Below are 13830 nucleotides of genomic sequence, written 5' to 3'. Positions count from 1 at the left end.
ACCATAATAAACAGGCTCAAAACGACCCCCAACAGAGGCCTCACAAAAGGTAATACAACATAAGATTTCAAAAATTACATAATGAACACATCGGAATTGATATCATATTGCCTGTCGTCTCATTTTTTACCCAGTATATACAAGCATCCCTGAGTATTGTCTATCAAACACATATTACACGTCGTGTCAGTCATCTGTTCTTTCCCGGAAAAAGGAAAGAGAGAACACTGCGTGCAATACAGGTCCCTTCTGTTGTCTCTATCCCATGTACAACCCTCGCCAGCCTTTTCTACCCACAAAGGCTGACTCTTAGTTTAGCCAATACCTGTGCGGGGCTGAAACAACCCCCTGAAGTCCAGCTCTTGCCAGAATTTTTCCTCCCCTCCTTCTTTCGTATTCCTTTTTCTGGCACCATAGAAGTGCAGCTCGTGCATTGCTAACGGCAGACACTCCATCGTGGAAAAGCACGACCCCTTGAGAGCCAACAAAAAGCGTACTTTCCATAGGGCTGCTGTGGTGCGCGTAATTAAAACCCTCACTCGCCATGTCCCTTCTGTCCCCTCTGTTAAACCATAGAGAACATTTTCAAAAGTGACCCCCATTCCCCTTCCCGTCTCCTTCAACTAGGTAGTCACCTTCCCCCACACCCGTTGTGCGTAAAAGCAGTCCCACAGCATGTGTGTCACCGACTCGGGCTCCTCGCAGAGCTCCCTTGGGCACTTGGGGGACCGAGAGAGTCCCCAGCGATAGAGCACCTGTCGCACTGGCAGAGCATTTCGCACCGCCCTCCACGCCAGCTCCTCCTGCTCCCCTTTCCAGTCCTTCCCCACCAGTCCTTTCCACACCCTACTGACTTGCCCTGGTCTCAACTCCCCAACCTCTGACATTCCCTGCTTCCCTTCCAGGAACTTCAGGGCCCTTCTGGCGTCTCCCAGCCCTTCGATCCCGAACCCCTCCAAGCCTGCGCCACCTCATCCTTTTCAACTAAATAACCATTTAACTGACTAAAATAAAAGCTAAAGAGGCGGTAGTCATGGGGGACCTAAACTACCTGGACATCTGCTGGGAGACGCAGACAGCAAGGTCCCATCGCTCACGCAGGTTTCTAACTTGTGTACAGGACCTGCACCTGACACAGGAGGTGCGTGGTCCCACTAGGGGGAATGCCATACTGGATCTGGTATTGGCAACGGGAGATGACATGATAGGGGACCTCCAGATCGGTAGCTATCTGGGAGACAGTGATCACCTTATAATAGAATTCAACATAAGACGGCGAGTGGGTAAGGTAACTAGTAGGGTGAAAGTGCTAGACTTTAGGAAAGCTGATCTCATTGCACTCAGGCGATTAGTCAAGGAAGCACTGCAGAGTAGGAGTTTTGATGGGATGGGTGCCCAAGAAAGGTGGCTGTGCCTAAAGGAAACGATCCTTTGGGCACAAAGCAAGACGATCCCCGAGCGAGGCAAAAGAGGGAAAGGGGCCAGGAGGCTTCCATGGCTGACCAGAGAAATCCAGGGCAGCCTAAGGGCCAAAAGGGGAGCACATAAAAAGTGGAAACAGGGTGAGATCACTAAAGATGAATATACCTCCTCTGCTCGTGCTTGTAGGGAGGCAGTTAGGCGGGCCAAAGCTACCATGGAGCTGAGGATGGCAACCCAAGTAAAGGACAACAAGAAATTGTTTTTTAGATATATAGGGAGTAAAAGGAAGGCCCAGGGAGGAATAGGACCCCTGCTAAATGGGCAGAAGCAATTGGTGACAGATAGGGGGGACAAGGCTGAACTCCTCAATGAGTTCTTTGCCTCAGTGTTCCTAAGCGAGGGGCACGACAAGTCTCTCACTGGGGTTGTAGAGAGGCAGCAGCAAGGCGCCAGACTTCCACACATAGATCCTGAGGTGGTGCAGAGTCACTTGGAAGAACTGGATGCCTTTAAGTCGGCAGGCCCGGATGGGCTCCATCCGAGGGTGCTGAAGGCACTGGCCGACGTCATTGCAGAGCCACTGGCGGGAATATTCGAACGCTCGTGGCGCACGGGCCAAGTCCCGGAGGACTGGAAAAGGGCTAACGTGGTCCCCATTTTCAAAAAGGGGAGGAAGGAGGACCCGGGCAACTATAGGCCGGTCAGTCTCACCTCCATCCTTGGTAAAGTCTTTGAAAAAATTATCAAGGCTCACATTTGTGAGAGCCCGGCAGGACAAATTATGCTGAGGGGAAACCAGCACGGGTTTGTGGCGGGCAGATCGTGCCTGACCAACCTAGTCTCTTTCTATGACCAGGTTACGAAACGCCTGGACACAGGAGGAGGGGTGGATGTCGTATACTTGGACTTCAGGAAGGCCTTCGATACGGTATCCCACCCCATACTGGTGAACAAGTTAAGAGGCTGTGATGTGGATGACTGCACAGTCCGGTGGGTGGCGAATTGGCTAGAGGGTCGCACCCAAAGAGTCGTGGTAGATGGGTCGGTCTCGACCTGGAAGGGTGTGGGCAGTGGGGTCCCGCAGGTTTCGGTCCTTGGACCGATACTCTTTAATGTCTTCATCAGCGACTTGGACGTGGGAGTGAAATGTACTCTGTCCAAGTTTGCAGATGACACAAAGCTATGGGGAGAAGTGGACACGCCGGAGGGCAGGGAACAGCTGCAAGCAGACCTGGACAGGTTGGACAAGTGGGCAGAAAACAACAGGATGCAGTTCAACAAGGAGAAATGCAAAGTGCTGCACCTAGGGAGGAAAAATGTCCAGCACACCTACAGCCTAGGGAATGACCTGCTGGGTGGCACAGAGGTGGAAAGGGATCTTGGAGTCCTAGTGGACTCCAAGTTGAACATGAGCCGGCAGTGTGACGAAGCCATCAGAAAAGCCAATGGCACTTTATCGTGCATCAGCAGATGCATGACAAATAGGTCCAGGGAGGTGATACTTCCCCTCTATCGGGCGTTGGTCAGACCGCAGTTGGAGTACTGCGTGCAATTCTGGGCGCCACACTTCAAGAAGGATGCGGACAACCTGGAGAGGGTCCAGAGAAGGGCCACTCGTATGGTCAAGGGCCTGCAGACCAAGCCCTACGAGGAGAGACTAGAGAAACTGGACCTCTTCAGCCTCCGCAAGAGAAGGTTGAGAGGCGACCTTGTGGCTGCCTATAAGTTCATCACGGGGGCACAGAAGGGAATTGGTGAGGATTTATTCACCAAGGCGCCCCCGGGGGTTACAAGAAACAATGGCCACAAGCTAGCAGAGAGCAGATTTAGACTGGACATTAGGAAGAACTTCTTCACAGTTCGAGTGGCCAAGGTCTGGAACGGGCTCCCAAGGGGGGTGGTGCTCTCCCCTACCCTGGGGGTCTTCAAGAGGAGGTTAGACGGGTATCTAGCTGGGGTCATCTAGACCCAGCACTCTTTCCTGCCTATGCAGGGGGTCGGACTTGATGATCTATTGAGGTCCCTTCCGACCCTAACATCTATGAATCTATAAAATGTACCGAAATAAATAAAATTGAAATAAAAATGTGCAAAATTATATTTTATATTTATAAAATATAATATTATATATATAAAATATAAGATTATGATATATATTATATATATTTTATATATTATGTAGATAATGTATATTACATATTATAGCTATATAATTTTGCAAATAAATACATTGACAAATAAATAAAAATTGCAATTCTTTTGCAACTAAGTGTGTATATATATATATATATATATATATATATATATATATATATATTTCTGCAGCTAAATAAAATTGCAACTTAATTAAAATTGCCATTATTTTGCAAATAAATACAATTGAAACAAAATTTGGCAAGTCTATATAGAATTTTGCACATTTTTCTTTCAGTTGCATTTATTTGGGTCCATTTTAGTCAGTTACATTTCTATTTAGTTAGTTGAAAAGGACGAGGTGGCGCACGCAGGGGTGCAAGGCAGCGCGCCCCCGCCCCGCCCCGCCCCGCCCCGCCCGGCGCGGGCCGTTCTAGGCCGGCAGGGGGCGGGCAGAGCGCTGGGCGGGAAGTAGGCGGCCCTATGTAGATAGCGGGAGGAGTGGGCGGGGCGCACAGCAGGGCCTAGTGGGAGTGGGGCGCCGAGTGCGCTTGCGCGGGGCAGAGCAGGCAATTAAGGCGGGAAATTGAGCGAGGACGGAGCAGCATCCATACTAGAGAGAAGGGATTTATGGCAATAACTGCGGATTTATGAACTCGCCGTGGTTTGCAGTGACAGGCCGTGGAGGCGGGCCTTGGTGCCGGCCAAACACAGCATACTTACCTGGCAGGGGTATACCATGCTCACGTATGTGGTCTACCCAGGGTGAGGCTTGACCCCTAGCACTCCGGGCTTGCTGACCTCTGCGATTTTCCGAAAAACGGAAAACTCGACTGCGTAATTTCTGGTAGTGGGGGACTGCGTGCGCGCTCTCCCCTGGTCTCATTGGTTAAAAGCAGAACTTGTAATTTCTACAGTAGTCATCCTACATAAAAAGAGGCAATGGGACAAATGACTCCAGGAACAAGCTCTCTCGCCACAAAGCAACAACACCAACACCTTATGACCTTCCAACCTCAGACTTGATGAAACTGCAAGCAGCAACCAACCCACAAATATTATCAATCTCTCCACACACACGCTTACCAAAACTGAAAAATCTGTCCTTTCTAAAGGCCTAAATTTCTGTCCAGAAAAATACCCTAATAAAATACTTCAATGTGGAGAACTAGAAGAATTCTTCCGACGCCTGCGCCTCAAGGAATATTTCCACCACCAAACTGAACCCACTCCCAACGACAACTCATCCTCTGACAACATTCAAGAAAAGATCAATGCCAAAAAACCCAAAAAAACATCAGATTGGACACCTCGCAGTGGACGAAACCCTAACCTTGACCGCTACATTGACTACTTGAGGGAAAGAACGAACAATGAAATAATCAGCAACACGCGCCACCACCACAACCTCTCTCTGCCAGAGAAAAAGGCCATTGAATCTCTAAGATCTAACCACCAAATAGTAATAAAACCAGCAGATAAAGGAGGAGCCATAGTCATCCTAAACCGTGAGGATTACATACAGGAAGCCAACAGACAGCTCTCTGACACCCCCTACTACAAAGAACTACAGGAAGATCCTACTCCCCTTTTCACCAAAAAACTCAACAATACCATCAAATCATTTCCACCAAGATTACAAGAAAAACTACAGACCTTGATCCCCCCGCTACCTAACCCAGGGACTTTTTACATGCTCCCTAAAATCCACAAACAAGGGAACCCTGGCAGACCTATCATATCCAACCATGGGACCCTAACTGAAGAAATATCAGGTTTTCTTGAATCCATCCTAAAACCGCTCGTCACCCACAGAGCAAGTTTTGTCCAAGACACCACAGACTTGCTACGGAAACTTAAACACATAGACCACCTTCCCAGCAACACACTCCTAGCCACCATGGACGTTACCAGCCTATACACAAACATCCCACACCAGGATGGCATCCACGCCTGCCTTACATATCTACGGGAACAAGATTACAACCCAGAATACAGACCCAAAGACATCACTGAGCTTATACACTTCACCCTCACACACAACAATTTCGCTTTTAATAACCAACACTTCCTCCAGATGATGGGAACAGCTATGGGCACTAAAATGGCCTCACAGTATGCCAACCTTTTTATGAGCCACCTGGAAGAAGACTTCCTCAAGAACTGCACCTGCAAACCCTTGCTATATTTAAGATATATCTATGACATCTTCATCATTTGGACTGAAAATGTACAATCTCAGATTGAGTTCCATCAGAAATTCAACAATCGTCATCCCTCCATCCAACGTTCTCTCGAATACTCCAGCACCAACAGCTCCTTTTTAGACACGATGATCAGGATCCAGAATGATAAAGTACAGACCCCGTTATACAAGAAACACAGAGACCAACATGCATATCTGCACAGAACCAGCAACCACCCCACATGCACCAAGAAAGCTGTGATATACAGCCAAGCCCTCAGATCCCACCGAATTTGTGCTGAAGAGAACACCTGGGATCGCCACCTCACCAAAGGGTGAAGCATTTTTGGAACATAAACGAGCTACAAAATGAAGCTCCAAAGACCCTGACAAATCACCATGAGATGCAGGAGGTGATTAGAGCAAGGGAGAGACTATTGCTCATGGATGTACACCCTGGGGACAGCTGCCAGGCCATGGGAACAAATCCTTCCCAGGGACCTGCAGAACGATGGCAGGGATTTGAACTGGCAGGTGGCATCCAGCACTCCCCGTGTGAGCGCTGAGATGCAGAGACCCGGGAGTCCCACTGGACTGACCCAGGCGAACCTGGTGGTGAGAGGAGGAAACAGTCGACCACATCCTCTGGAGCTGCCCGTACAACAGGGAGGTGTCAGAAAGAGTCAGCAAACTCCTCCAGATGGTGACAGGGGTCGAAATCCTAACCAGAGAGGCAGTGCGGTTCAGCCACCTGTCCAAGCACAAGGGACCCAACAGCTCACTTCAGCCAGTTCATCTCGTGCTTCAGGAAAACCCTGAGGAAGACCAGGAACCTGCTCATGTACAGGCACATCAACCACCCAGACAGACTGTGCCAAAATGGGGGTGGGTGAGCTCCAGCTGTACAGACCGGTGGAAGAAGAAAGAATGGCACAGACTGTTCAGGGATGGGACCTCCAGAGAAGAGGAGGATGACGATAAAGAAGAGACCAACGATGAAGATACAGAAGATGAAAACGATGGGAAGGAAGATGATAAGGAAGATGGGGACTTTGGGGGTGGAGGTGTGAAAGGATTGGGGAACAAAACAGAGGGATTATCAAGGGGAATGGGGAGAGGAAGGGGGCATGTGGCGGATTTTTGTGTAATTGTAATGGTTATGGGAGATGGCGATGGCCAAACAGAGGCGTGAGAGTGCAGGTGTGCAGGTGCATTTATTGTAATGGGAATGATAATGGTCAGCTGTAGACATGTGTTACTGTAATTTGCCGTGCCAGTCTCTGGTCAGGTGCTTACTTTTTCCTGACCGGCCGACAACTTCTGCTCCCTTGCGAACCAACAGTTTGGACTGCTACATTCACTCTTAAAGATATTGAGTGTTCTCGCCTGCCACACCTTTGATGTCGAAAAGGTAAGGGAGGAAGATTGCAAATGGCCCTGATGAATCAAAGATACTGAACATGCCATCACCCGAAGATAACAGGGAACGCAAGATATGCCAGGCTTATCGAATTATGTCAGCGAGTTCATGCCTACCTATACAGCTCACACAACGCACCAGAGACATCTCCTCCTCAAAGGCACATCATGGGCTTGAAGGCCAGAGTATGGGAGAGAGGCCAGTCACTTGTACACAGCTGAATACAGTGATGAGACTGATAAGTTGCCGGTTTCATAGTCTCAAGGTCCATGACAGCTGCAAGGATATATGCAGAAATTGAAAAGGAACATCAGGCTCAAAGGGTACCAATCAAAGTCTCGATGTCTAGTTGGCATCTGGACAGGCATCTGGCTGCCATCTAACTTGATGGCAGCCGGTATCAAGTGCAGTGCCCCCGGGGTCGGACCTGGGGCTGGTTTTGTTCAATGTTTTCATCAACGACCTGGAAGATGGGACGCAGTGCACCCTCAGCAAGTTTGCAGGTGACACCAAGCTGGGGGGAGCAATAGATACACAGGAGGGTAGGGCTAGGACTCAGAGTGACCTGGACAAATTGGAGGATTGGGCCAAAAGGAATTTCATGAGGTTCAATAAGGACAAGTGCAAAATCCTGCGCTTTGGATGGAGCAACCCTATGCACTGATGCAGGCTGGGGGCTGACTGGCTGGGCAGCAGCTCTGCAGAAAAGGACCTAGGGGCACAATGGACACTAAGCTAAATATGAGCCAACAGTGTGCCCTCCCCCTTTTATTTTCAGAAAAATATATTGTCACGGCGTGTCCTCGCGGAGGGCCGTGATCTCCTTAAGGTCCCTCGCTCCGTGTACAGGCCGGCCCAAGGCACCCTCTAATTCTCGCCCGCCACGTCTTTGGTGGTAAATATAATGTTGGGAGGCTGCCTTGTGTCTTCCCTGGGCACGGCTACTCGGGACCTCTGTCCCCGCGGTTCTTCCGGACCCCCTGGGGGTCTCCCGATATGGTGGGTGTTCCCTGGACACCGTAGCCTTGTGGGCTATGCGTGGCTCCTACCAGCCCCTAATACCACGCCCCAAGGCTTGCAGATGTAATAGACCTTGTTAGGTCTGTACTCCCGCTTCCCGGGCCTCCTCTAAAGTGTAGCCCACTCCAGGCTCTCTCTCTCGCACCCAGCCTCTCACTGGGACTCTCCTGATGGTGCGGTCCCGCTCAGAGACTCCCTAGAGGGCCCCGGCCCTTCCAGCCAACCGCACAGGTACCCTCTCTGACCCCGGCTCACCGCGCTGCTACTCCCTGTCTTCTCGGGGGCCACCGCAGCGCCCTGCCTCGGTCTGAGGGGTGTTGCCGCACTAGCCTGCGGCCAGGCTCGCTATACCTGTCTCGGGCTCCTCGATATGGCCCCTCTAGGGCTTGCCGTGCCCCCACGGGGCTTCTCAATCATATACAATGGAGCTCCCCCTCTTTGGGGCTCGCCGTGCCCGCACAGGGCTTCTCAATCAGATCGCCCCTCTCCCTGGGGCTGGGGTCTATGTACCCCGCACGCAATCCGGGGTCTCGGTCCCCCGTCTGCAACCTACCGGTTGTGCCCGCAACACACTGGCCGCACTCCTCACCGCCAGTCGCTCACGAAACTGGAGTGCGAGCTGCGCCTTCCCTGGCGCTATGCAAATAATGCACCCTCTTGGCGCTAGGGCACCCCACGCTCTCTGGGGTCCCTATAATTGAGGCCTCCTCCAACCCCTACAGCCTCACCCAAGCCTCTGGGTGTAATAACAAAGTCAAACAAGCTCAAGCCTCCTGGCTATAACACAAACCTAAAGCCCCCCTGGCTAAACCCTAGTGCCCATCCTCTCAGGGCTATCATGAGCTGTACTTGCCCGTCGGGCTTCTCCCCATATCTCGGCTGAGGGAGCTCCTGCCTCTCCGGCTGCTGACAGGGAACCGCCAGCCTGGCCTCAGCCCTGAGCTTTATAAGGGCCAGGCCCTGCCTCCTACAGGCAGCTGGTTCCCCTTGGTTGCTCCGGCAACCCGCAGCTGCGCTCATTACCCGGGCAACCCTCAGCTGGGCTCGTTATGTCAGGCCAGGGCGTACTCACTCGCTCCCTGGCAGTTTCTCCTCTCTAGGAGCAGGGCACCGGGGTGCCATGCGACATATATGCTTCTCTGTCTCTATATAAATAAATACATATACACAGCTAAACTTTTGTCATCCCATCTTGTGACCGACACAATTCACTTAACCATCTGTAACTGTGGCAGGAAAAATGATCCTGCTACGAGATGAGACACTGCACGGTGAGACGAGTGCCCCGGCAGGAGCAATTGGTGGAAGCGAGAGACAGGATGGCTATACACTGGAGCTGGCCTGGAGGAACCAGTGTACTCACCGGAGCAGCAGATGTGGATGCCAGAGCCGGAAGACTGGAGCTGGAGAGACGACAACCCTGGAAGAAAACAGGCAGAAAAGCAGCAAGACCATGAGTAAAAGGAGTCATTAGCACCCTTGTCAGGGTGCCCAAACCCCATTTACCTTGAGAAGGGAGATTTAAGTTGGATTAAGTGCAGTTAAGGGCAGAAGGGCTATATTTGGACACTGTAGTAGAAGACAGAGACTTTACGCTCTGTCTGCCACTATCGTGGTAAGAAATAATCAAGAAGAACTGGTTGGAACCATACTTACCGGAAACAACCTTGAAACATCAGATTGGCACGAGGCAGGGTGTAGGGGAGGTGGAGCCCCAGGTCTGACAGCACTATGTGCGACTCCAAAAGACACCAAGGAAGACAAGGACAAGATCTTCCTTTTCGACATCAAAGGTGTGGCAGGCGAGAACACTCAATATCTTTAAGAGTGAATGTAGCAGTCCAAACTGTTGGTTCGCAAGGGAGCAGAAGTTGTCGGCCGGTCAGGAAAAAGTAAGCACCTGACCAGAGACTGGCACGGCAAATTACAGTAACACATGTCTACAGCTGACCATTATCATTCCCGTTACAATAAATGCACCTGCACACCTGCACTCTCACGCCTCTGTTTGGCCATCGCCATCTCCCATAACCATTACAATTACACAAAAATCCGCCACATGCCCCCTTCCTCTCCCCATTCCCCTTGATAATCCCTCTGTTTTGTTCCCCAATCCTTTCACACCTCCACCCCCAAAGTCCCCATCTTCCTTATCATCTTCCTTCCCATCGTTTTCATCTTCTGTATCTTCATCGTTGGTCTCTTCTTTATCGTCATCCTCCTCTTCTCTGGAGGTCCCATCCCTGAACAGTCTGTGCCATTCTTTCTTCTTCCACCGGTCTGTACAGCTGGAGCTCACCCACCCCCATTTTGGCACAGTCTGTCTGGGTGGTTGATGTGCCTGTACATGAGCAGGTTCCTGGTCTTCCTCAGGGTTTTCCTGAAGCACGAGATGAACTGGCTGAAGTGAGCTGTTGGGTCCCTTGTGCTTGGACAGGTGGCTGAACCGCACTGCCTCTCTGGTTAGGATTTCGACCCCTGTCACCATCTGGAGGAGTTTGCTGACTCTTTCTGACACCTCCCTGTTGTACGGGCAGCTCCAGAGGATGTGGTCGACTGTTTCCTCCTCTCACCACCAGGTTCGCCTGGGTCAGTCCAGTGGGACTCCCGGGTCTCTGCATCTCAGCGCTCACACGGGGAGTGCTGGATGCCACCTGCCAGTTCAAATCCCTGCCATCGTTCTGCAGGTCCCTGGGAAGGATTTGTTCCCATGGCCTGGCAGCTGTCCCCAGGGTGTACATCCATGAGCAATAGTCTCTCCCTTGCTCTAATCACCTCCTGCATCTCATGGTGATTTGTCAGGGTCTTTGGAGCTTCATTTTGTAGCTCGTTTATGTTCCAAAAATGCTTCACCCTTTGGTGAGGTGGCGATCCCAGGTGTTCTCTTCAGCACAAATTCGGTGGGATCTGAGGGCTTGGCTGTATATCACAGCTTTCTTGGTGCATGTGGGGTGGTTGCTGGTTCTGTGCAGATATGCATGTTGGTCTCTGTGTTTCTTGTATAACGGGGTCTGTACTTTATCATTCTGGATCCTGATCATCGTGTCTAAAAAGGAGCTGTTGGTGCTGGAGTATTCGAGAGAACGTTGGATGGAGGGATGACGATTGTTGAATTTCTGATGGAACTCAATCTGAGATTGTACATTTTCAGTCCAAATGATGAAGATGTCATAGATATATCTTAAATATAGCAAGGGTTTGCAGGTGCAGTTCTTGAGGAAGTCTTCTTCCAGGTGGCTCATAAAAAGGTTGGCATACTGTGAGGCCATTTTAGTGCCCATAGCTGTTCCCATCATCTGGAGGAAGTGTTGGTTATTAAAAGCGAAATTGTTGTGTGTGAGGGTGAAGTGTATAAGCTCAGTGATGTCTTTGGGTCTGTATTCTGGGTTGTAATCTTGTTCCCGTAGATATGTAAGGCAGGCGTGGATGCCATCCTGGTGTGGGATGTTTGTGTATAGGCTGGTAACGTCCATGGTGGCTAGGAGTGTGTTGCTGGGAAGGTGGTCTATGTGTTTAAGTTTCCGTAGCAAGTCTGTGGTGTCTTGGACAAAACTTGCTCTGTGGGTGACGAGCGGTTTTAGGATGGATTCAAGAAAACCTGATATTTCTTCAGTTAGGGTCCCATGGTTGGATATGATAGGTCTGCCAGGGTTCCCTTGTTTGTGGATTTTAGGGAGCATGTAAAAAGTCCCTGGGTTAGGTAGCGGGGGGATCAAGGTCTGTAGTTTTTCTTGTAATCTTGGTGGAAATGATTTGATGGTATTGTTGAGTTTTTTGGTGAAAAGGGGAGTAGGATCTTCCTGTAGTTCTTTGTAGTAGGGGGTGTCAGAGAGCTGTCTGTTGGCTTCCTGTATGTAATCCTCACGGTTTAGGATGACTATGGCTCCTCCTTTATCTGCTGGTTTTATTACTATTTGGTGGTTAGATCTTAGAGATTCAATGGCCTTTTTCTCTGGCAGAGAGAGGTTGTGGTGGTGGCGCGTGTTGCTGATTATTTCATTGTTCGTTCTTTCCCTCAAGTAGTCAATGTAGCGGTCAAGGTTAGGGTTTCGTCCACTGCGAGGTGTCCAATCTGATGTTTTTTTGGGTTTTTTGGCATTGATCTTTTCTTGAATGTTGTCAGAGGATGAGTTGTCGTTGGGAGTGGGTTCAGTTTGGTGGTGGAAATATTCCTTGAGGCGCAGGCGTCGGAAGAATTCTTCTAGTTCTCCACATTGAAGTATTTTATTAGGGTATTTTTCTGGACAGAAATTTAGGCCTTTAGAAAGGACAGATTTTTCAGTTTTGGTAAGCGTGTGTGTGGAGAGATTGATAATATTTGTGGGTTGGTTGCTGCTTGCAGTTTCATCAAGTCTGAGGTTGGAAGGTCATAAGGTGTTGGTGTTGTTGCTTTGTGGCGAGAGAGCTTGTTCCTGGAGTCATTTGTCCCATTGCCTCTTTTTATGTAGGATGACTACTGTAGAAATTACAAGTTCTGCTTTTAACCAATGAGACCAGGGGAGAGCGCGCACGCAGTCCCCCACTACCAGAAATTACGCAGTCGAGTTTTCCGTTTTTCGGAAAATCGCAGAGGTCAGCAAGCCCGGAGTGCTAGGGGTCAAGCCTCACCCTGGGTAGACCACATACGTGAGCATGGTATACCCCTGCCAGGTAAGTATGCTGTGTTTGGCCGGCACCAAGGCCCGCCTCCACGGCCTGTCACTGCAAACCACGGCGAGTTCATAAATCCGCAGTTATTGCCATAAATCCCTTCTCTCTAGTATGGATGCTGCTCCGTCCTCGCTCAATTTCCCGCCTTAATTGCCTGCTCTGCCCCGCGCAAGCGCACTCGGCGCCCCACTCCCACTAGGCCCTGCTGTGCGCCCCGCCCACTCCTCCCGCTATCTACATAGGGCCGCCTACTTCCCGCCCAGCGCTCTGCCCGCCCCCTGCCGGCCTAGAACGGCCCGCGCCGGGCGGGGCGGGGCGGGGCGGGGCGGGGGCGCGCTGCCTTGCACCCCTGCGTGCGCCACCTCGTCCTTTTCAACTAACTAAATAGAAATGTAACTGACTAAAATGGACCCAAATAAATGCAACTGAAAGAAAAATGTGCAAAATTCTATATAGACTTGCCAAATTTTGTTTCAATTGTATTTATTTGCAAAATAATGGCAATTTTAATTAAGTTGCAATTTTATTTAGCTGCAGAAATATATATATATATATATATATATATATATATATATATATATATATATACACACTTAGTTGCAAAAGAATTGCAATTTTTATTTATTTGTCAATGTATTTATTTGCAAAATTATATAGCTATAATATGTAATATACATTATCTACATAATATATAAAATATATATAATATATATCATAATCTTATATTTTATATATATAATATTATATTTTATAAATATAAAATATAATTTTGCACATTTTTATTTCAATTTTATTTATTTCGGTACATTTTATAGATTCATAGATGTTAGGGTCGGAAGGGACCTCAATAGATCATCAAGTCCGACCCCCTGCATAGGCAGGAAAGAGTGCTGGGTCTAGATGACCCCAGCTAGATACCCGTCTAACCTCCTCTTGAAGACCCCCAGGGTAGGGGAGAGCACCACCCCCCTTGGGAGCCCGTTCCAGACCTTGGCCACTC

At 49.6% G+C, this 13830-nt stretch overlaps 2 non-coding genes across 2 annotated transcripts; one reads left to right on the top strand and one right to left on the bottom strand.

Moving 5' to 3' along the window:
* The first annotated feature begins 4270 nt into the window (after nucleotides 1–4270).
* Nucleotides 4271–4434, top strand: LOC132248022 (U1 spliceosomal RNA). The gene has a single exon (XR_009459377.1). It is a non-coding gene; the product is annotated as a U1 spliceosomal RNA (small nuclear RNA).
* Nucleotides 4435–12674: 8240 nt separating this feature from the next.
* On the bottom strand, nucleotides 12675–12838 carry LOC132248011 (U1 spliceosomal RNA). Its single transcript, XR_009459370.1, has one exon. It is a non-coding gene; the product is annotated as a U1 spliceosomal RNA (small nuclear RNA).
* Between the last annotated feature and the right edge of the window lie 992 nt (nucleotides 12839–13830).

Source organism: Alligator mississippiensis, chromosome 1, assembly GCF_030867095.1.
Source record: "Alligator mississippiensis isolate rAllMis1 chromosome 1, rAllMis1, whole genome shotgun sequence".
Lineage (NCBI taxonomy): Eukaryota > Metazoa > Chordata > Crocodylia > Alligatoridae > Alligator > Alligator mississippiensis.
The sequence above is the reverse complement of the archived record's forward strand: the minus strand, read 5'-3'. Positions and strand labels throughout refer to the sequence as shown.